General features: G+C 36.2%; 1 protein-coding gene across 3 annotated transcripts in view; it reads left to right on the top strand.

Annotated features, from left to right (window-relative positions):
• Kpna4 (karyopherin subunit alpha 4) overlaps positions 1 to 23907 on the top strand; it is a 66414-nt gene that overhangs the window by 7835 nt on the left and 34672 nt on the right. Inside the window, exon 3 of one of the 3 annotated variants that reach the window (XM_047564953.1) lies at positions 2894 to 3034. The exons of the other annotated variants lie outside the window; for them this stretch is intronic. The gene's annotated coding sequence lies outside the window, so the exon portion shown is untranslated. The remainder of the gene's footprint in view (positions 1 to 2893; positions 3035 to 23907) is intronic. 3 annotated transcript variants of the gene reach the window in all.

Here is a 23907-nt window from a genome sequence, read left to right as displayed (position 1 = left end):
ACTTTTTCCTAATTCCCTTTTGATTGCTAGCTTTTGTAACAGTAACAGTGTTATCTTAAAAATGATGAAAAGCTTAAGACTAATAAATGAATTTGAAACTTTTGAAACATAATTGACATCATTAGTAATTAGGGAAATACAGATCAAAACCATGAAATACCACTTAATGCCCGCTAGGATGACAATTCACAAAAGGAAAACAGTAAGCCTTGAGAATCTGGAGAAAATGGTATCCTCACACTTGGTTATGGAAATATAAAATTATGTAACTGCAGTCTAGAGTTGGATCAGTAGTAGAGTGCTTGCCTGGCATGCCCAGGATGCTGAATTTGATCTCTAGCACCATAAATAAAATTAAATGAAGCTACAGCTTCTTTGAAATGTAGTTTGGCAGTTCTTTAGAAAGTAAACTGTTAACTTGTAACCCAATAGTTTCACTCCTAGATATCAAGGAGAATTGAAAACATTTTTCTGTGAGAAAAACTCATATGTGAATGTTCATAGCAGTTCTATCTATAATAGCCAAGATAAAGAAGCAACCCAAATATCCATCAACTGATGAATGGATAAATAAAATGTGGAATAGCCATACAATGGAGTATTATCCTGGTATAAAAAGAAATGAAGTAGTGATACATGCAGCAGTATGGATGTACCTTGAAAACATTAAGCTACTTGTAAGAAGCCAGTCACAAAAGATCTATAATTCTATAATTCTGTGCATATGTGAAAAGAGGAGAAAGCTCCTCCTATCTCCAAGCTGTTTTTCCTACTCTGCACTCATCAGTCACTCAACATAGTACTTTGTACACCACATATTTAGGGGAGGTTTTTCACACATGAAGCAAGGTTTAGTTCCTTAGTAAGGTGCTGGCTGGGTGTCCTCCAATTCAATTCTAACATTGTGACACTGTTTACCCAAAGGTAGCATCAGATCACAGGTTGTGGGCTCATTTCCATAAGACTGTTCTTCACTTTCAGACGCTAATTGGAAGCATGGGTTGTTGTGGCCTTTTCTTCTCACCAACTTGCTATAAATTAGTATTTCCATGACCCCCTCCTGATTCAGTTAATTTGCAAGAGCAGCTGTAAGGGCTCAGGGACACAGTTTACTTAAAGATATTAAAAAGGATGTAGATCAACCGCCTGATAAGCAAGGTATATGGAAAGTGACCCAGAAATTCCACACCCTTTCCCAGTGTGCCACCCTTTAGGTACCACCACATGTTCAACTAGCTGGAAGCACAACAAACAAGTTTTTTTGTTGTTGTTTTGTTTTGTATTTTCTTTTTTGGTGGGGCGAATAAAGCTTCAGTACATAGACATGATTGATTAATCACTGGCCATTGGTTACCAGTTAACCTTTCTGCTTCTGCCCCAGAGATTGAGAATTAAGGCTGAAAAAGTTCCTGCTGTCTCATCATACTTTGGTATTTCAGTTGACTGATCCATTCTGGGATCCTTCAACCACTAGTCATCTAAGTAAGCATACTAAAGACACTTGTATATATTTATTTTTTTATGGTGCTGGGGATTGAACTCAAGGCCTTATACTTAAAGATGCTTTTTGTCCCTTCAGAAATTCCAAGAGTTGCCAGATGTGGTGGTACACATCATTGCTCGGGAGGCTGAAGCAGGAGATTTGCAAGTTCAAAGCCAATCTCAGCAAATTATTTAGGCCCTACGCAACTTAGACCCTGTTGCAAAGTAAAATATAAAAAGGACTGGGGATGTGTTTCAGTGGTTAAGCACCCCTGGGTACAATCCCTGGTACCAAAAAAAAAAAAGATATTCTAAGGGATTCTAGGAGCCATGTGTCAGAGGGTCAAATATATATTTCATCAAATTATAATATTAAATGCCTGGGATAGATAAGTCCATAAAGACAGATAATAAATTAGTGGTTGCCAAGGGTTAGAACAAAGGGAAATTGAAGAATGACTGCTAATGAGCATGGGACTGTTTTTGATGATCAGAGTTATCTGGAGTTAGTGGTGATCAATGCACAACTTTGTGAATATACTAAAAACTAGTGTTGTACTCTTTAACTGTATGGTAAGTTACATTTCATAATGCTGTTGTGATAGTAGTTTAATTAAGAGAAATAAGTTGGGGCTGTGACAGCTTTCTGGTACCTGAGGGTCACATTTGGACTTATCCGGGTAGTCTTTTTCACTGACTTTCCCTTATTCTCTTCCCTGTTTTGAAACCGTTTGTTCAGCAAATAATTCAGCATTGTGTCCAAGGTTCTGTTGTAAGCAGTAAGGACAGAGCATTGAATACACAGGCTAAGTTCCTATTCTAGCAGGTCAAGATCTCTCAGATCCCTGGCCTGAAGACCCTGTAGGGACCATAGGTTGTAGTAGATCACTTATTTTTTATTTCTAATTTAAATTATATACTTTAAGATTGAAGAGAAAAGAAATCCTAAATATTTTGTGTCTGATAACTCTTTGAGATTTGTGGAAAAGCTTGATTTTTAGACTTAGACTTGTATCTCATTAGCTATATGCCTTTAGGAAAGTTTAATATTCTTTTCAACTTCTATTTCTGCATCTATAAAATTAAAATTCTATCTTAGTGGGTATTTGTTTTGAATTAGTCTTTTGGTAATACAAGAAACATAGCTTTATTCGGACTAGGTCAAAGATAGGATGTTAGGAAAGTTAAAGGGCCAGTTCTGAAATTATACAAAATATTTCTGATAGGATCGGCTTTGTATTGTCAGCTACTAAGGCTTATTTTTCCTAGCTACTTCTATCTTAGACTTTATGTAATTCTGTGTTGTTACCAAAAGAGAAAATCTGACTGAGCAAATAAGTTCTGCCTAAGGTAAAGCAAGTTTGCTTTTTGGTTGATTTTTTTTTTTTTTTTTTTTTTTTTTTTCTTTAAGCTGCTGGTCTGCTTATGGATTGACTTTTCCTGGGTCAGGTACTTTCCTGCGTTCCAGCACCAGTCATCTGTGGTGTGGAGAACGGTGTCACATAGCTTCCTCAGAGCATCCCCTAGAAAGAGTTTTGTTTTAGACAAGCTTGTAAGTGTAACATTATTTAGTGAATGTCATTTTCATTCATTTTTTTCTGTTAACTTTCTACTCATTGTTACAATCTGGAGTAAGTCATTAATACCTCCTTGTCTCGTAGCCAAAACGGTTGCCTTGTTTCTGCTATTGCTGTTTTCCAATTCATAAATAACCAGTGTGGTTCTTCTAAAAATAAAGTAAGTTAGGGCTAGGGATGTAACTCAGTGGTAGAGCACTTACTTATCATGAGCAGGGCCCTGATTTCAATCCACAGCACCATCAAAAACAAAACAAAAGTAAAATCATGCCCCTCCTCTGCTTCAGTAGCTTCCCAACACATTTAACTTCGGAACTCCTTACCGAGACCTCCAAAGTCTTGCCAAATTTGGTCCTTGTCTACTACTCCTACCTCTTCGGCTTTACTTGTCTTCCTTAATTACTATACTATTTATCTTCCAATTCCTCTAACTCTTACACATCAATGGCCCACTCCTTCTGGCCTTTTATACATGCTGTCAGAATTCCTCTCATCCTCACCCTCTTTTGTCTGCTTCCAAGATTATTTCTCATCCCCTGAATCACAGCTACAGTGTCATTTACTCATAGGGTCTATGAACAAGCTAACTGAAAGATAAACCCACCTGACTTTTCCCTTAAGGATAATTTATGTACAGGGTGCTGTGGTGCATACCTGTTATCCCAGCAACTCAGGAGACTGAGTTCAAAGGAAAATCTTGGCAACTTATGAGATACTGTCTCAAAAGAAATAATGAAAAGGGTTGGAGGTGTAGCTCTGTTGTAAAGCGCCTTGGGTTCAATTCCTCAATTCCCAGTACTATAGCAGGGAAAAAAATGACATAATGTTTCTCCCTTCAGACTACAAGCTTGCTGAAGATTGTGAACCTTTTCTGTTTTGTACACTACTCTTTTCTTCTTTTTCTTTCTTATTTATTTATTTATTTATTTATTTATTTATTTATTTTTTGAGATGGGGTCTTACTATGTTATGTTGTCCAGGCTGGCCTCAAATTTTCTTGGGCTCAAGCCATCCTGCTTCAGCTTCCTGAGTAACTGGGACTATAGGTGCACATCACCATACCTGGCATATAGTTGGCATTTATGTAAATATTTGAGGGACTTAAATAAATTTGTTTTTAAAAGAGAGGATGAAGAACATGAGTATTTTGCTTAAAATTAGTAATTAAATGAGAATTTTTAAGTCAAGTTCATTTTTCTCTTGATTTTTAGTGATGTATGGTAATTTAAATTTTTTTAGAAAAATGAAAATATTCTCACTTATTAATCTTTTGGAATGCTTCCATTTCTTGTATATATTTTCCCCAAGATATTTGAACTAATTTGGGTTCTCATGAGAGTAACTAATTACCATTAGAACACAGCAGTGTTTCTCTACCTTAGTACTATTAACTTTTGGTGCCAGATAATTTGTTGGTGGAGGGGGCTGTGTGTAGTACTTTGTAGGATGTTTGACAGTGTTCATGGCCTTTTATCTACTAGCACATACTTCCCCCTCTCTCAGTTACAACAAATAAAATGGTCTCCAAAATTTGCCAAATGTCCTCTAAGTGGCAAAATCACCTTAAATGAGGACTATTAAAATGTAGTTACTTAGGTAAACTTCCCAGAATACCACTGTCATTTTTCAACTGAGGTACCTTCAGTGGTTTCCAATTGTCTCTTTAAGTGGCTGTCAAATTTTCTTTGTAGACTAGGAATTTCAAATTCTCAGTTCAGTTTAGGAGATATTTAAGTGTATGATACGTAAATGCCAGTGAAACTATGAACACTAAAATAAATCTTTTTAGTTTATAGCTCTCTAGCCATGTAACTTCATCTCTGATTCTCCTTCCACTTCAGGCAAGGGAACCCATTTCACACTTTAACATTTGATTTTGCTTTAGTTTTATCTTAAATTTTGTTTGGTCTCTACTAGAAATACCTTCTAGTCTAGCATTTACCTTTTCATTAGTTATTTATGCCTTCTGGTTGAACTTAAGCCTCTGGGCCTTGGTTAAATTTTTGCTGATCATAACAATTCATATTGATAACTTCTTTATTGAATTATTAATTATTTTATGTATTCACATTTTGGTATTTTTTCCATGTAAGGTAGTCATTTCATTTGTCAGTTTTTGTTTAAGAGAGAAAAGAGTGGTAATAGGAGATGTATGGTTTGTTTGCTAACAAAGTGGCAATGAAATGGATTAATTCCTAAAACACACATCCTGTCGAGGTTAAATCATTAAGAAATAAAAAACTCTGATCAGACTAGTAGGAAGATTGTATCAGTAGTTTAAAAATTTCCCAATGGAATAAAGCTTAGGACCTGATAGTGTCAGTGGTAAATTCTATCAAACATTTGAGAATTCTTGATAAGAACTGACACCAGTCTTACTGAGACTTCCAAAAATTTGAAGAGGAGAAACTAGTCTAAAATCATATTATGAGATTGCCAAAACCAGAAAAAGACAATGTAAGAAAATCACAGACCACTATACATGATGAATATAGATATAGAACTCCTCACTGACTTCCATAGCCCTTTAGAAGGATCACTCACTGTGACCTAGTAGAATTTATCTCTGGGTTTCAAAGATTGTTTAACAGATGAAAATCAGCCAATGTAATACATACAGAACATTAACAGAATGAGAGACAAAATCCACATGATCATATTACTTGATGCAAAAATAGTCTTTGACAAAATTCAGGACCCTTTCGTGATAAAAGCACTCAACAAATTACTAATAGAATTTTCTCAACATAATAAAGGTCACATGTGAAAAATAGGCCATCATAATTTAGTGGTGAAAAACTGACAGCTTTTTTGGCGGTGGGGTGGTAACTGGGGATTGAACCCAGAAGTGCCTAACAACAGAGCCACATCTCTAGCCCTTCTTATTTTTTTTCTTTGAGACAGGGTCTCACTCAGTTACTTAGGGCCTCACTAAGTTGCTACTTTTGATCAGGGTTGCACTACCATGCCTAGCTGACAGCTTTTCTTGTAACATCAGAAACAAGGCAAGAATGCCCACTTTCACCACTTCTATTCAACATAGCATTGGAGGTGTTAGCTAGAGAACCAGGCAAGAGAAAGAAATAGAAATAAAATTTATCTCTGTTCACAGGCAACATGATTTTAGAAAATCCTTCAGTTCATACACACAAGAAAACCTATTAGTATTAATAAAAAAAAAAATCAGAGTTCCTGTATATAAAACAACATACAAAAACTAGTTGTAGGGGAGAGAGGAGGAAATAGAAAGGGAAGGTAAAGGAGAATGAGATTGATCAGATTATGTACATGTGCAAATATGGCATAATAAATTCAATTATGTATAATTATAATGCATCAGTAAAAATGTAAGTTGTATTTCTGTATGCTAACAAGAAACCATCTAAAAAGAAAGTTTAAAATAATCCCCTTTATAATTGCATCAAAAAAGAATAAAATACTTCAGAACAAACAGCCAAAAAGGTAAGATTTACACACCGAAAAGTATAAAACATTGCTGAAAGAAATAAAAGATGACACAAATAAATGGAAAAATATCCAATATTGATGGAATGGAAGACTTTAATATTATTAAAACACTCATATTTCCCAAAGCAACCTACAGATTCAGTACAATCCCTATTCAAAGCACACTAACATTTACTTTTTTTTAACAGAAATAGAAAAGTGATCCTGAAATTCATAAGGTACCAAAAAGGACTCCAAAAAGGCAAAACAGTCTTGAGAAAGAAGAATAACGCTAGAGGTCTCATACATCTTGACTACAAAATATTACAAAGCTACAGTGATCAAAACAGTATGGTATTTTCATAAAGACATACATAAAGACCTGTGAAACAGAATAGAGAACCTAGAAATAAACATTCCACGTAGACAGTAAAATGATCTTTGACCAAGATGTAAAACTACTTGTTGGGGAAAAGTATATTTTGGACTATACATTTGTCTTTTCAACAAATGGTAGGAAGAAAACTTGATATCCATGTGCAAAAGAATGAACTTATATCATACACAAAAATTCACCCTTAGACATAAAATCTGAAACTAGAAAACATGGGGGGAGTTTTCATTGGTCTTGGTAATGCTTTCTTGGATGTGCCATAAAAAGCAAGCATTTTTTGTGGTTTTTGTTTATTTGGGGGGGGCTTATAAATAAATTTATTTCTCATAGATCTGGAGGCTGGGAAGTCCAAAATCAAGGCACAGATTGAGTTTCTGGTAAAGGCCCACTTCCTGAATCATGGATGGTTGTATTCTCATCGTAACCTCACAGGTTAGAAGGCCAGGGAGTTTTCTGGCGTCTCTTTTAGAATGCTCTCGTCCCATTCATGGGGGCTCTGAAAAAACAAATATTCTATAGAAAAGCAAAAACAAAACTATTAGCTGTGTACAATGGTATGTGCCTAGTCTGTTACTTGGAAGGCTATGATGGGAGGATCATTTGGCACCTAGGAATAAGACAGCCTGGGCAATATAGTGAGACCCCATCTCAAAAACAAAAGGCTATTAAAATAGAAATAGTCAAGTGGTACTTCATCAAAATAAAAAGGAAACCATCAAGAGAATGGAGAGAGCTGGGGAGATAGCTCAGTTGGTAGAGTGCTTGCAGGCCCTGGGTTCAATCCCCAGCACCACAAAAAAAAAAAAAAAAAAAAAGAGAATGGAGAGACATCCTGTGGTATGGGGGAAAATATAGGCAAATGGTATATCTGATCAGGGGTTATTATCCAGAATATGTAAAGAACTTAACAACAGCAAAACCCAAACAGCCTTATTTTAAACTAGGCAAAGAACTTTAGACATTTCTCCAAAGAAGATATACAAATAACCAACAAGCACATGAAAAAGGTGCTTGACATTATTTGGGAGATGCCAATGAAAATCTCAGTGAGATACCACCTCTGGCCCATTAGAAAACCACTGTAAAAACAGAAAATAGTTGGTGAAGATGCTGAGAAATCAGAATCCTTGTGCACTGTTGGTGAGAAAGTAAAATGGTTTATCTACTATAGAAAACAATTTGGTGTTACTCAGAAAATTATAAACAGAACTGGGTGTGGTTGCACTTGTCTGTAATCCCAGATATTTGGGATGCTGAGGCAGGAGAATTGCAAGTGTGAAGCCAGCCTGGGTCATTTAGCAAGACCCTGTCTCAAAATAGAATTTTTTAAAAGGGTTGGAAATGTAATTCAGTGGTAGAACACTTACCTCACATGCACAAGGCCCTATGTTTATACCGAAACTAAATATAGAATAATATGTTCTAGCAATTTCACTTCCAGGTATATAACCAAATGAATAGAAAGCAGGAACTCAAAGAGATATGTGTACCCTATGTTTATAGCAGCATTATTCACAACATTCAAAAGATGAAAGCAATCCCAGTGTCCTTTGATGGATAAATGAATAAACAAAATAACTGTGTGTGTGTGTGTGTATGCATGCGTGTTTGCATAATTATGTAATTTAAAAAAAGACATAGTATGATTTCACTTAAGTATCTAGAATAGTCAAATGCATGGAAACAAAGAGTAGAATTATGGTTGCCAGGAGCTGGGGAAATGGAGAAGTAGGGAGTAGTTGCTTAGGTATATGGTTTTAGTTTTGTCAGATGAAAAAGTGTTTTGGAGACTGGATGTGCAATAGTATGATTGTTCTTAATACTACTGAACTATACACTTGAAAATTGTTAAGATAGTAAAGTTTTATGTTTTGTGTTTTTTACTACAATTAAAAAAATTTTTTAAATGGGAAAGATAATACATTTTATGTTATGTTTATTTTACATTTAACAAAACCCTGATAACTCCAAATGCTGGTGAAGATCAGGAATTCTCATTCATTGCTGGTTCCCTGGTTTCTTAGACCAAATGAAAGGCCACTTGAGAAGACACTGTGGCAGTTTTCTTATAAAACTGAGTGTACTCTTACCATATAATCTAGTAGTTGTATACCTTGGTAGTAACTCAGACCCAGACAATTTGAAATTTTATGTTCTCACATGGTAATTTTATTTAAATTTGCCAAAACTTGGAAGTTCCCAAGATGTTCTTCAGTAGGTAAATGGATAAATAAACTGTGGTACATCCAGACAATGGAATATTATCCAGCACTAAGAAGAAATGAGCTACTGAGCCATGTTAACCACGGAGGAAACTTCACTTCATATTACTAAATAAAAGAAGCCAATCCAAAAAGGCTACATGCGACACAATTCCAGTTATATGATGATCTGGAAAAGGCAAAACTATGGAGACCATTAAAATTTGCAGTCAGTGATTGTGAAGGGTTTGCTTTAGGGCAGAACACATGGGGTTCTTAGGGCAGTGAAAATACTGATACTATAATGGTGGTTGTATCATTACACATTTGTAAAAATACATAGAATGTATACCAAAAGTGAATTCTTAACATAAGCTATCACTTTGGGGGATAATGACGTGTAAATGTAGGTTCATCAGTTGTAACAAATATACCATTCTGGTAACAAAGTTAATAAGAGGTTTTAGGGGAGAGTGTGGAGAGTATATAGAAATAATCTGTACTTTCCACTCTTTGCCATATGTATGGCATGATACCATATTTGTAAAAAATTGAAATTATAAAACTATCATAGGTGATACGCAGCAAAAACACCCATGAGAATTAATCAAATTCAGTTGCTTCTGGGTAGGAAAAAAGGCGTGAATAGGGTTGCCAGTGAAGTGAGATTTTAGCAGCCTTTATAACACTTTTAACATTTTCATTTCTTTCAAAAATAACAAATAATAATGATTTGTATTAAAGCATGAGTGTTGGGCTGCGGTTGAAACTCAGTGGGTAAGTGCTTGCAAGCATGGATAAAGCCCTGGGTTTGATCCCTGGTGATAAACACATAAAAAAACAAAATATCAGTGTTGTGAATTTTTTCTTTTTGTATATTTGACATATTTCATCATTGAAGTTTTTAAAAATTTAGGTCAATTTTAGAGAAGCAGTTACCTTGGGAATGTTTATGTTAAAATGTAGTCTACTGCATTGGCTGCATTGATAAATGGAACCCTTATGGCCCCTTAACACAAATTTAGTTAAAGGCTTGCCCTAGTAATACCATGACTTCTTCAGAAGTAGAACTGCTTGAATGTGGCTCAGAGAGAACAAGGAAGGCCTTGGTAGTTGGTTTGGTTTTGTTTTAGAGAAATTTTAATGTTTTCTTAATACGAGCATTTAGTTTTAGTTCTGTAACTTGCTCTGGTGAAATACTATAGCAAGTAAATAAGATGTAGGTTAGAAGCACTAGATCTTGAGTAATACAGTTAAGCTTGTTGAGTGCCCAGATATGGGAATAAATAGTAATAGAAACATCAGGATTCATAGTGGATGGGGGAAGGGAGTATTAGAATCTGATTCTATGATGATAATTAACTGCATAAAATTTATATATATTTAGTAATTCAGTGGTCCTCAGTTGACATTTGGTCCATCATTAGCACTTGACATGATTAATTATGCTCCCATGGAAAATAATTTTTTCACTTGGTTCTGGATTCCCACAGATTCCTAATGGTTTTCATTGTTACTCACTGACTGTTCATTGTTTAATCTTCTACTTCTTATTTTGCAGTGCCTACGTTTATGCTCACTCCATAGGTAACCCAATTTTAAATATTTTTTCTAAACTGATAGCTTTCTAAGTTGATATTTTTAGTCCCAACCTTTCTTGAACTTCAGGTTCATTTGACTCCCTACCATTTCATTTTGATGTATTATAAGCATCTTGAACTTAGCATGTTGGAAAATGGTATTACCCACCAAACACCAAATGTGCTAATCAGTCTGCCCTGTCTCAGTAAATGGCACTTCCACTATAGTGCATTAACAAAATAATTCATTAATTTCCCTTTTAATAAAGATTTTTCTGTTGTTTTTAAAAAAAATTTTTAAATTTTTTATGTTTTTTTTTGGGGGGGGGGGATGCTGTGGATTGAACCCAGGTGTGCTTAACCACTGAGCCACATCCCCAACCTTTTTTATATTTTATTTAGGTACAGGGTCTCCCTGAGTTGCTAAATGCCTCAATAATCTGTTGAGACTGGCTTGAATTTGGGATCCTCCTGTCTCGGCCTCCCACATTGCTGGGATTACAGGTGTATGCCACTGTGCCTGGCAAAAAACTAGTATTTTTAAACACTGAGAGAAAAACAGCAACAGAAAAATATCTTATTTGAAGAGGCATGTAACAGATGCACACCTACAGTGAAAAACTAATGTGGTGTGGTAGAAAGAACATTTAGACTGGGTCCAGAATATCTGAACCTTGGTATTGTGGTAGTCACTGGGACTTAGTTCCTTTCTCTATAAATAACATGAAATAGACTAAATAGATTTCTCTTCTTCCCAGCTACAGAATCCTGTGATGCTCTTTGTATAAATATTTCCATAACAAAAATAGGAATTTAAATTTATTATGTTCTTATAACATGGAAGGGAAGTAAGTGTTCCTTAGTCTCTCTTGATGTTCATACTTCATTTTTAACATTGTTTTACAGAACAGGAAAAATTACTTTTCTCATCTGAAAATGTACCACATCAGCAGAGAAATTAGATTCCTTCAGCAATCGTGTAAAAGTTTGATTTGTATCGACTGACTTTATTTGGTTGTATTTCATTTCGTATCCTATTGTTCATCAGTCAGTCTAGTCTGTCTGTCTTTTCTGGGAATCCAGCAAACCCAGGACCTCTCACATGCTAGGGAAGCACTCTATCACTGAGGCACATCCCCAGCCCTTCCTCAGTAATGTTTCCCAGTATCTTTTCCCATTTGTTGAGGTTTGTTTTGGGAACCAGGGATTGAATCCAGGGGCGCTTAACCACTGAGCCACATCCCCAGCCCTTTTTTATATTTTATTTGGAGATAGGGTCTAGTGAAGTTGCTGAGGCTTGCTCTGAACTCATGATCCTCTTGTCTCAGCTTCCTGAGCTGTTGGAATTCAAGTGTGCACCACCTGCCCAGCTCCATTTGTTGATTTTTCTCACACACGCACACTTCTTATTTAATAGTTCTGTACTTCTCACACTAGCTATTGAAAGCTCAGTAATTTCTATATCCTTTGGTATTACGTTATAATTTAAGGTGAGAAAAGTGTAAAATAGGAAAACACTGAGCAGCTATACCAGAGTCACAAAATATCTTTTCATTGTTTGCGAGTTTGAACTGACTTTTTTTCATGATTCTTACAGAAACTACACTACCTAATTTCTAGACCTTAACCTCCCAACCTCCCATCCTCTGCCTCCAATCCCTTTCTTCTTCCCCCTTTATTGCCTTTGTCCTTTGCTAAAGAGAATGCTCTTTAGCTGTAAATAAGCTTTTGGCCAGTTTGGTAGCTTTAGGGGATTCTAATTGGCAGTACTGCTTACTGGATCAGTGTAAATCATGTGAATACATACTGTTATATTTACAGGGAATGTGGAAAACATGCTGTCTAACATAAGGGGAAACTTAGGGGAAAAAAACTTACGTATTCCTTTCATAGGACCTCAGAAATGAAAGTCCTTTGTTTTAGATGGAGTTGTGACTTGTCAAGTATAATTTCTAATACCACTTCTAAGGGATTTGTTTTTTGGAGTGAAAAACATGGGTAATTGTTGTCAGGTCAAATGCATAAGGTGTTTTCTATCAATTCATTTATAACCTTTACTTTGGAGAAGAGAATGCTTTTCTTGCCCTGTAATAAAGATTGCAAAGAGTTTATATGAGTAGTAATAGTCTTGATATTATGTTCTTACTAGTTTTAAATTGATTTATAAATTCATTAATAATTCTAAATTATCAAAGTCTCTAAATTTAATAAAATGTACTATAAGGGAAGAACATTTAATATTTTGCTTTAATGAAAAGAAGTTAGAGCTCATTATACCTCAATCCTGCTACTTTTTAGATGGAGGGGTTACTAATAAAAACTTTTTATAAACTTGAAATTTCTCTGTCCCTCATAAGTCTGCTTTAACTTTATTGAGCAGTCTTTTAAGTAATACATCTTCTTGTGTGAGACCTAGGACATAGATTTTTTTAATTAATGTTAGAATTTATTGCTTTTCTGTTATATACAAAGCCCTTTTGTCTTGGTAATATTAGTTGAGTATCCCTTATCTGAAGTGCTTGGGACCAAAGTGTTTTCATATTTTCAAATTGGCATATATATAGTGAGATATCTTGAGGATGGGACTCAAGTCTGAACACAAAATTCATGTGTATTTCATGTACCTCTTATACACATTCTGAAGGTAATTTTATATAATATTTTTAATGATTTTGTGCATGAAACAGTTTCATGGTATGAAGGTTTTCACTTGTGGCATATGTCAACACTCAAAAACTTTCAGGATTTTTGCAGGGCAGTAGAGCAATAATCCCAGCAACTCATGAGGCTGAGGCAGGAGGATCACAAGTTCAAAGCCACCCTCTGCAACTTAGTGAGATTGTCTCAAAATAAAAAGTGGGGGGTGTAGCTCAATGGTTAAGCACCCTTGGGTTCCATCCTGGGCACCAAAAAAAGTTTCCGATATTTGCAGCATTTTGAATTTTCAGATTAATGATGCTCAACTTGTATTCTCAAATTGACTTATTGTGTCTTTCATATGCATGGGAGACTGTGGCTTGATAGTTGACTTTGTTGACTTTGGGTTCTAATTCTGGCAGGCGTTGGGCAAAGTCCTTTAATTTCTCTAAACCTCAGTTTGCTTATTTGTAAAAAGAAATAAAGATCTTCTTACTTCTTGAGGCTATAATGATTAAGATAGTGGATGTTAAAATTCCTTTTCCATTTTTTTATTGGTGCATTACATTTATAGATAATAGGGTTCATTGTTACATACTCATACATGTATGTGACATAACAATATAATTTGGTCAGTATCATTCCCCCGTATTTCCCCTTTTGTTCTCTTCCTCCCCCATCCCTTTCCTCATCTTAACTTGGATTTTCATGAGATTCCCCTACTACCTCTCTTTTCCTTCTCTTTTAACTTCCACATGAGAAAATATACCCTTGACTTTCTGAGTTTAGCTTTGTTTCACTTAACATAATGCTTTCAAGTTCAATCCAGTTTTCTACAATTGACATAATTCCATTCTTATGACTTCTTTACCCATTGGTTCATTAACAGCTATACTGGTTCCATAATTTGGCTATTATGAATTTTGTGGCTATAAACATGGATATGACTGTTTCACTAGAGTATGCTGACTTTAATACTGGAGGATATATATTGAGGAATGGTGTAGCTGGGTCATATGGTAGTGACATTCCTCAATTTTTCAGAAACCTTTGTACTGATTTCCATAGTGGTTATACTAATCTCACAAACAGTGCAAGTATTCCCCTTTTTCTCCACATCCTCTCTAGCATTTATTATTGTTTGTATTCTTGATGGCTGTCATTCTAATTGGAATGAGATGAAAACCCAGTGCAAGAAATATCTAGGCAGCATATCATTCTGGCAATCACATAGATATTGCTGCTGGTGGCTTTTAGTCAAGTTTATTGTGAAAATCAGGAGCAGAAAGCAAAGCAAAAAGATTTGAAAAACTTGCTGTTTGACCCGAAAATGTGAGTAAAACTGAGGTTAAGGAATGAGCCACTAAAGAAATGCTAAAGACTGTTCTGAGACTGTATGAAAGATGACTTGGGGGCATCTCAGAAACTGGCAAGACCACACCCATCTCAAACTCAAGGGTGTAAAAGTAAAAATTTTTTTGAAAAGAGACCAGTAGGGCATGGGCACTCTGCTTGCACAAGAGGGCCTAGGAAGTTGTTTCACTGTACTTGGCTGCACAGACAGTCAGCCTGCTGTAGCCTTGTTTCCTGAATTCCTGGCTACTACTTGAGATGGTGACAGGCCTTAGTGTAAACCATGTTGGTGCTGGTTCTGCAGGAATGACTGATGCTAGAGTTTGGGGGTCATGGAGTCTTCCACTGAGATTTCAAAGGAAGACCTGGGAGACCAGGCAAAATGCAGCAGAGTTGGAGTCCCTGCAAGCTGCTCTTAATAGTGTGATGTGTGGAGATCCCCGAAATTAAGAAATGCCAGTACCATGGAACATCTGCTGAGGAACATTGCAGGAATTAAGAAGAGACTAATCAATAAAGAGGCCATGTGGGCTGAAACCAGCAAAGTCATAAAGGCCAAGCTACACAAGTCCTTTGGAGAGAATATCACAGTGCCGATGTGGTCTGGTCTTGCTTTGGTCCCATCGCTTCTTTCTATGCCCTTATATTTCCCTTATGGTGTAGAAATGTTTACTCTGTGTCTTTATATTTTGGATACATGTAACTTGCTTTGATTTTTTAGGGGAATTCACATAGAGCTTGCCTTGAGTCTCAAAGGAGACTTTGGACTTGGACTTTGGGGCAGTGCTTGAACTATTAATACTATGGGGAATTTTGGAAATGGACTAAATGTATTTTTCATTTTGAAGATGGGCATGAGCTTTTGGGGACCAGGGACAGGATGTTATGATTTCAGTATTAGGTGTCCCCCAAAAGCTCATGTGTGAGATAATGCAAGAAAGTTGAGAGGTAAAGTGAGTGTGTTGTGATATCCTTAACCTAATCAGTACATTAATCTTCTGATAGGGATTAACTGTGTATAGTGACTGTAGCTGGAGGAGGTGGATCATTGGGAGTATGCCTTTGGGGTTTGTATTTTGTCCCTTGTGAGGAACACTCTGCTTCCTAGTGCCATGTTCCCAGCTGCTTTCCTCTGCTACACTCTTCTGCCATGATGTTCTTCCTTGTCTCAGACCCTGAGGAATGAAATTGGCCATATATGGACTGCGACCTCTGAAACCATAAGCCCCAAAATAAACTCTTTCCTCCTCTAGTTGTTCTTGTGGGTTATTTGGTCACATTAGTGAAAAAGCTGACTGACTAAAATGGGTGAATTTTGTTGAAGGCCTTCTCTGCATCTGTCAAGATGGTCATGTGATTTTTGTTCTTAATTCAATTTATGTGGTGAATTACATTTATTGATTTGGATACATTTAGCCATTCATTTAGCCATTCTTGCAGCCCTGGAATGAAACCAAGTTGGTCATGTTATAAAATCTTCTTATTGAATGTGACTTGCTGATATAAAGTATTCTTGTATCCAAGTTCATCTGGGATATTGTTTTGTAGTTTTTTTCCTTGATGTGTTCTCTGGTTTTGGTATTTGTGTGATACTGGCTTCATAAATGAATTTGAAAGTGTTCCACCCCTTGCAATAAGGGAATAATTTCATGGAATAATTTGAGAAGCTTTGGCATTAGTTCTTTATAAGAGTCTGATAGTATTCAGCTTGAGGATATATCTGGTCCTGGACTTTAATTGATTGGAAGGCTTTTTATTACTGCTTCTATTTCATTGCTTGTTATTGGTTTAAGTTTTCTATGTCCTCTTGATTCAATGTTGGCAGGTCATATGTGCCTAGAAATGTTTCCTTTTTTCTAGGTTTCTAGTTTCTTGGAGTAGAAGTTTTTAAAATAGTCCATAATTATCTTCTGAATTTCTGTGATGTCTGTGGTGATTTCTCCTTTTTCATCCTTGAAAGTGTTCCACCCCTTTGTATTTTAGTTAATCTCTTTCTTTTGGTTATTTTGGTTGAAGGTTTCTCATTCTTATTTACCTTTTCAAAGAAACGATTGTTTCTTTTTTTTTTCGTTTTCTGTTTCATGAATTTTAGCTCTGATCTTCATTCCCCTCTACTGGTTTTGGAATTGGTTCTTGTTTTCCAAGGGCCTCAAAATGTATCATTAGGTTATGTATTTGGGATCTTTCTGATTTTTCTTATGTGGGCACTCATAGCTATATGCTTTCCTCTTAGAACCACCTTCATAGTGTTCCAGAGATTCTGGTATGTTATATTGCTATTTTTGTTTGATTTTAAGAATATTTTTACTTTCTCTTCTGATTTCTTCCATCATCCATTCATTATTTAAAAATGTGTAGTTTTGATCTCAGTGTATTCACATAGTTTTTGTGGGTTTTTTAACTTTGGTTGTTGATTTCCAATTTTTATCTATTATTATCAGATAAGATACAAGGAATATATATTGACTTTTTTGTATTTGCTAAGAGTTGCCTTGTGGCCTAAAATATGGTCTTTTTGGAGAAGTTTTTGGAGAAGTTTCCATGAGCAGCTGAGAAGAAAGTGAATTTGACTGTCGTTAGATGAAATATTTTATATCCTTTAAGTCCATTTGACTTGGAATGTTTTAGGTCTGAAGTGTTTATTGAAATTATGTCTGGATGACCCTTTACCTGTATGAAAGTGACCTTTTATGGTCTCTTCTGATTAATTTTGGCTCGAAGTATATTTTGTCAGATACGAGAGTAGCTACTCATTTGCTTGTTTGGGGGCTTCATTTGCTTGTTTCTGTCTTTTCACTTTCGTCCAGTGGATATCTTTTCTGTAAGATGAGTCTCTTGCAAACAACATATAGTTGGGTCTTGTTTTTAATCCAGTTGGTCAGCCTGTCTTTTAATTAGAGAGCTGAGACCATTGACTCAGTATTTACACATAGATTTTTATTCCTGCTTTTGATTTATTTCTAATGTATATTTGGTCCTGTTACTTATTTGCTTAGGCATTCTTCAAATGAGATTTGTCCATTTGCAAGCTCTGGGATTTTGTTGATTTTTTGTTTGTATGTTTTAGTTTATTTTAATAGCAAACTTACAGGAATAGCACAGAAGACAGACATTAAAAACATGTACTTGCATGTAGGACAACTCAGAAAAGTATAGTGAATGGTTGGAATCTACTGTATGATTAAAAATCCTACAAACACCATTTAGTTGCTGTCAATAAGAAATTTACCTGTTTAAAAATATCCAAATGCCAGTGTTGTTCAGAAAATTTTAACAGTTTTATTTATAATTGTTACAAAGTTGAACAGCTGAAACTTGTTCACTGAAACATTTTAACTTGCTTTAATGCTTTACATCCCCACATTTATATTAAAAAATCACATACAAATGAAAATGGAAAAACCAATCAATCAGCCAATACCTGATTTCTGTTCCGTTTTTCCACTCAGAGTCATATACTTAGGTACCTTTTGACCCTGTGGAAAAAAAATATCTAACATTCAGAACTACCAATAATAGGAAGAAGAGAAAAAAAATTTTTTTGAGAATGAAACGTTTCCCATCTCAGTGAATTCTTAAGCACATTCTCCATGTATGGGGTGTGCTAGTTGGATGTCTTTTGGCATAATTTTTACATTTTGCATGGATAGTGCACAGTTTGGTGTGTTCAAACTGCAAAGCACCAATAGCTGCACTTTGGAAGCACAGATCTATTTTGAACTCCTGATCAATTTCTCACAGCAGAAGCTCAAAGGGGAGCTTGCAAATCAGAAATTCAGTGGACTTATGATAATGTCTGATTTCAGTGTGCCACAGTACCAGGCCTATAATAATGGGGTTTCTTCACCCCTCCAGTAGAGGGCGCACTCTTGAGAGCAGCTTTTGTAGCCAGTGGTTTCCTGGGTACTTTATCACCTGTCGATTTGTGAGCAGTCTGCTTTATAAGAACCATGGTAGAAAGACTTCATTTATTCATTTTGGCTGGAGGTCCGTAAACTAGAGGCAGAGCAGGCGTTAGCCATGGTGAGGTGAGGGCCACGTGGTGGTGGCCGTGAACACCTGTTGATTTCTTTTTATTATTATTTTTTTTATTTTTACAGACTACATTTGGATTCATTGTACACAAATGGTATACAACTTTTTTTTCTATGGTTGTGCATGATGTAGATTCATACCATTCGTGTAATCACACATGAACATAGTGTAATGGTGTCTGTCATTCCACCATTTTTCATACCCCCGCCCCTCCTCCCTCTCATTTCCCTCTACAATCTAAAGTTCCTCCATTATTCTCTCACCCTCACCCCCCACCCACCACCCCCATTATATATCATCATCCACTTACCAGGGAAAACATTTGGCCTTTGGTTTTTTGGGATTGACTTATTTCACTTAGCATGATATTCTCCAATTCCATACTTTTATCTGCAAATGCCATAATATTATTATTCTTTATGGCTGAATAATATTCCATTGTGTATATGTACCACAGTTTCTTTATCCATTCATCTCTTGAAGGGCATCTAGATTGGTTCCATAATCTAGCTGTTGTGAATTGAGCTGCTATAAACATTGATGTGACTGAATCACTGTAGTATGCTAATTTTAAGTCCTTTGGGTATAAACCGAGGAGTGGGATAACTGGGTCAAAAGGTGGGTTCATTCCAAGGATTTCTTTTTATATAATATTTAAAAGCATTTTCTGTAGTACTTCTATAGTAGTCATGAATTCTTTTAATTTCTGCGTCTCTTGGAAGTTTTTATTCCTCAATTCTAAAGGATAGCTTTGCTAAATATAGCAATTTTGTTAGACAGTTATTGTCTTTCAGGACTTGGAACACATCATTACAGTCCCTCCTGGATTTTTGGGTTTGTACTTAGAAATCAAGAGTAGTTCTTTTTTACATCTTACCTAATTAGTTATGCATGACAGAAGAGTAGTTCTAATTGGCTTGCCTCCTAATGTGACCTTTTGAAAAGTCTGGCCCTTAAGGCTTTTAAAATTCTGTCTTTGGGGCTGGGGATGTGGCTTAGTGATAGAACACTTGCCTAACATGCACAAAGCCCTGGGTTTAACCCCCAGCACTGCAAAACAAAAACAAAAAACCTATCACGGTCTGTTATGCGCTTTAATTATAATGTGTTATAGACAAGTTCTTTTTTGATCTTGACTATTTGGGGTTCTGAATGACTTCTGTATCTGGATATCCAGGGTTTGGAAAGTTTTCTGTTTTTTACCTAACGATGTTATCTATGCTGTTGGCCCGCATCTTAACAATTCTCTTGAATCTCTTGATTCTTAAATTTGGTCTTTTAATATTGTCCTAGGGTTCTTTTATATTCTGGTCAGGGTTACTTACTTTCTTTAATACATCTGAATGTTCAAGGATGACCACTTTGTTTTCCAGCTGTGAGATTTTGTCTTCTACATGGCCTACTCTGTTGGAGAGACTTCCAGCTGAACATTTATTGTACCTTTAATTTCCAAGATTTCTGTTTGGTTCTTTTTCAGTATCTTTGTCTCCTTATTAAATTCCTGATTCACATCTTAATTCAGTTGTTTCCTTGTGTTCTCTTGAAATTGATATTTTTATAATCATTTTGTGGAATTTTTATTTGATATTTCATTCAGTTTATTATCTTTGGAGTCAGTTGCTGGTGAATTATGAACCTTAGGAGGTATTATTACCTTTTTCTTTTTCATATTTATTGTATTGGGTTTGTGCACATGTCAGAATGGATTTCTCTTCCACTCTTAATGTGTGGCACAGCCTTCCCTTGGCAAAGTGTTCTGGGATGTCAGGTTGTTGTGAAATTTTCAATATATTTCCCAGTGAATTTTTTAGTTCAGTTTCTTTGATATAATGTATTTTGATACAGTGTATATTGGGTTAAAATTTGAGAATTCCACTTTCCCTGGAGTTCTTACAAGGGTGGTGTTCTTGAAGATGTGGTGAGTGTGTTTATGCTGCAGGGATGTGAGGTTTATCCTCTGATTGCTCTTCATCACTTAAACATTCTGTATTCTAGAGGAGTATGGGAGCAATCTAGATTGACACCCCTCACGGGTGTTGTGTCCACAGTCTTAGTGTTAATTCTGTTTTTGCTATAGGAGTGGATCAGACCTGGATCCACAAATCAGACCCTAGGACTTCTCCCTGCTCCCCGAACTATTCCTCCTTGGGGGCCAGTTAATTGATTTGGGGTTTTCATCTCCCTTATTCTTTGTATTAAAGTGTTGTTGAAGTTTGAGCATGATTGGTTTGTGTGGAGCAAGGTATGCTGTCTCTGCAAGGTTTTGGGTGTAGCTCAGTAGCAGTTTCTACCTGTGAACTTGAAGTGTTCCAGTAGATTATCAGCATTTCACAGAAAGGGCAGGGGACGGTAAATAAACAGCAGTGAACAATATACAGCATAAAAATAAATACCTAATGCCTTCTGCAACATCTACAATACTAATTACCACAAAAACAGGAATGGTTTGGTCATTAGTTGCCAACAGCAACAATAATAAATAGCCGTGTACTAGATCTGGCATTAAACAACAGTTATCAACTATGTCATCCACAGTACTAATAATCTCATCTAGGTAAATGGTGAAGGCAAGAATTATATAAACCAAATGGTTCTTCAAGATGGTAAAAATATACTTCATTAAGAGAAAAGATGTGATAGGAAGGTAGAAGAGAGTTTGGAATGTTCAAAATGTAAACAGAAAGCAGAAGAAATGTAGCAAGTGATGGCTATAAAGAAGTAGGAGAAAAATTAAATTTAGAGAAAATGAAAATTTGGCTCTTAGGTGGTAAAGAAAAATAAACGAGAAACAAACCCAACATAAACAAAAAACCCTAATCCTAAAAAGACAAAACAAAGAAAAAAATAAAGAACATAAAACAATGCTAAAGGTATGAAAAAATGCACACAGGTATATGTATATATATGTCAAAATTAGTACAGTAGGAACACCAAAGGTTTGAGGGAGGAAAAAACTAGATGGGCCTGGGGTTGTGGCTCAGTAGTAGAGCGCTTGCCTCACATGCGTTGGGGCACTGGGTTGGATCTTCAGCACCACATAAATAAATAAAATAAAGGTATTGTGTCCATCTACAACTTAAAAAATAAAAAAACTCTTACTGAAAAATGAAAGTTGTCTCCACAGACATAGTCAAAACTTTAAACAGGGATGTATGCTCACTTCCTGTGCTAGAGAGCCCTGCTTTGTTTCTTCTTAGAGCAAGGAGTTGGGGTTGTTAAACCCTTCCTCTTTTTGTGTTGCTCACCAGGCTGCCAGCTGAAGAAGTCTGGAACTGATGTTGGTTGCAATAGCTTTCAGCTTCCCTTCTCACCAGTATGTGGTAGGGTGAATGAGAAGTGCTGTCATTTGGAGTTTTGTCTGGACAGACCAAATTGATGCTGTGGAATTTTGTCTGGACAGACCAAATTGATGTGGAGCTGCTGCACAGTTCTAAATGGGACATTCTCTGGATGGATTTTAACTCTAATCAGGTCTTTGGGACTTGGTCAGATGGATTTGGCTCTGGAGAGATTAGATCAGCACTCTCCTAGGCCAGGCAGATACATATCTCTACAGAGTGTCTGGATCTCAGGTGCCTCCCAAGAATTCTGTCTATAGGGTAGGGAAGTCAACCCTCCACCAGTGTCTCATAATTCACCACCCATAAATATTGCCTTCCCTGACTCAGTCCCAGAGTGTAATCCCTGAGTGTAATCATATCCACCTGTTTAGTTTCCCTGCCCTCTTCAGCTGGTCATGTAAGCTGCCAGACTCAAAAGAAGGATGAGTTCCATGCCCCTCCATATCTCTGACTTGAATCCCTCTGCATACAATCTTCTCTGTGCTTGTTTCAATCACATTCTGCTAGTCACACACTAGACCATACAGCAAGCACTTGCCAGGACAGTATGGCAGTGTTTGCTATTATCTTCTGGGCTGCCACATTAGCAAACTGCAACTGTGTCCTCTAGAAATCCTCTCTATCTCAGTTCTCTACTTACCAATTGAGAAACACCAAGCACTTTTCAGACACCAGCTCGCAGAGCAACATCTCATTCAGCTAAGTTGAGACTGCTTTTCTGTTACACAGGTTTTCCCATGCCACATTTCTTCATTGTATTTCTCTGTTTGTGTTTATCCTTCCCCTTTGCAGCAAACTGGTGATACTGGCACTGCCGCCACCAGCTTGGCTTCATTGTGCTCCTTCTTGTCCTTTGTTTAATGTATCTAAGTTTCTGGGTCTCTAAGAGTCTCTGATATTGAATTTCAGTGAATTCTTTTTTTCACCTACCATGCTGGGAAGTAATACTTCTGCTGCTTGAACCCTAAACCATGGAGCAACTGGAAAGGCAGCCTTTCTATAATCCACCATCTTGAATTCTGTTAAGTAGTGCTTAACTAATTGTTTTTAATCGTGTTTTATTTTTCATTTGTGTTTTTATAATTGAATTTTTAAAAAAATTCATATATGTACCAAAGCTTAGAAGATCACCAGAGCTTAAGCAAAGTTAATAAAATGGTCTGGTCAAAAATTGAGGGAAAGATTTATGCACGTGTTAGATTAATCAAGACATTTTAAGATAATTACTATTTTTTGTTATTCCTTATATATAGAACTTAAAATGTAGAGTGGGAGAGGTACCAGTATAAATGAAAGTGTACGGTAGAATTTTATATTAGAATGTGGTAAGTGATATGGAAAAAAATGGGGCAGGGAAGGGAGAGTACCCAGATAGTGGATGATCAAAGGGGGGAAGACCTCAAAACAGTGAGGGTCTCAGTATTGTAGATAGTAGGGAATACCATTCCAGCCTGAGGAAATATTAGTATAATTAACACATATACTGCTGTGTGCCAGGAACTGTATACTCAACAAATATTTATTTATTTAAGCCTTACAGTAAGCCTATGAAGTAGATATTTTTACTGCTCCTATTTTATAAATGAGGAAATGGAAGTATAGAGAGCTAGTACTTGGTTAAGATAATGGACCCATGCAGTTTGACTCTGGAGTCCATTTTCTTAGGAAATGCTACAAAGTATATTAGTCATGAGGCAAGAGTTTCCAGTGTGTTGGAGGAATAGCAAGATTGGTGCTGGTACAGCAAAATGAATGGAGAATGGTAGAAGCTAAAGTCTAAGTGGTGGTAATTAGAAAGTGCTCAAGATAGGAAGATTCAACTGAACTTCAGCCATTGTAAAGATTGGGCTTTTACTCTAA

Source organism: Sciurus carolinensis, chromosome 9 (genome assembly GCF_902686445.1).
Source record: "Sciurus carolinensis chromosome 9, mSciCar1.2, whole genome shotgun sequence".
Lineage (NCBI taxonomy): Eukaryota > Metazoa > Chordata > Mammalia > Rodentia > Sciuridae > Sciurus > Sciurus carolinensis.
The sequence above is the reverse complement of the archived record's forward strand: the minus strand, read 5'-3'. Positions and strand labels throughout refer to the sequence as shown.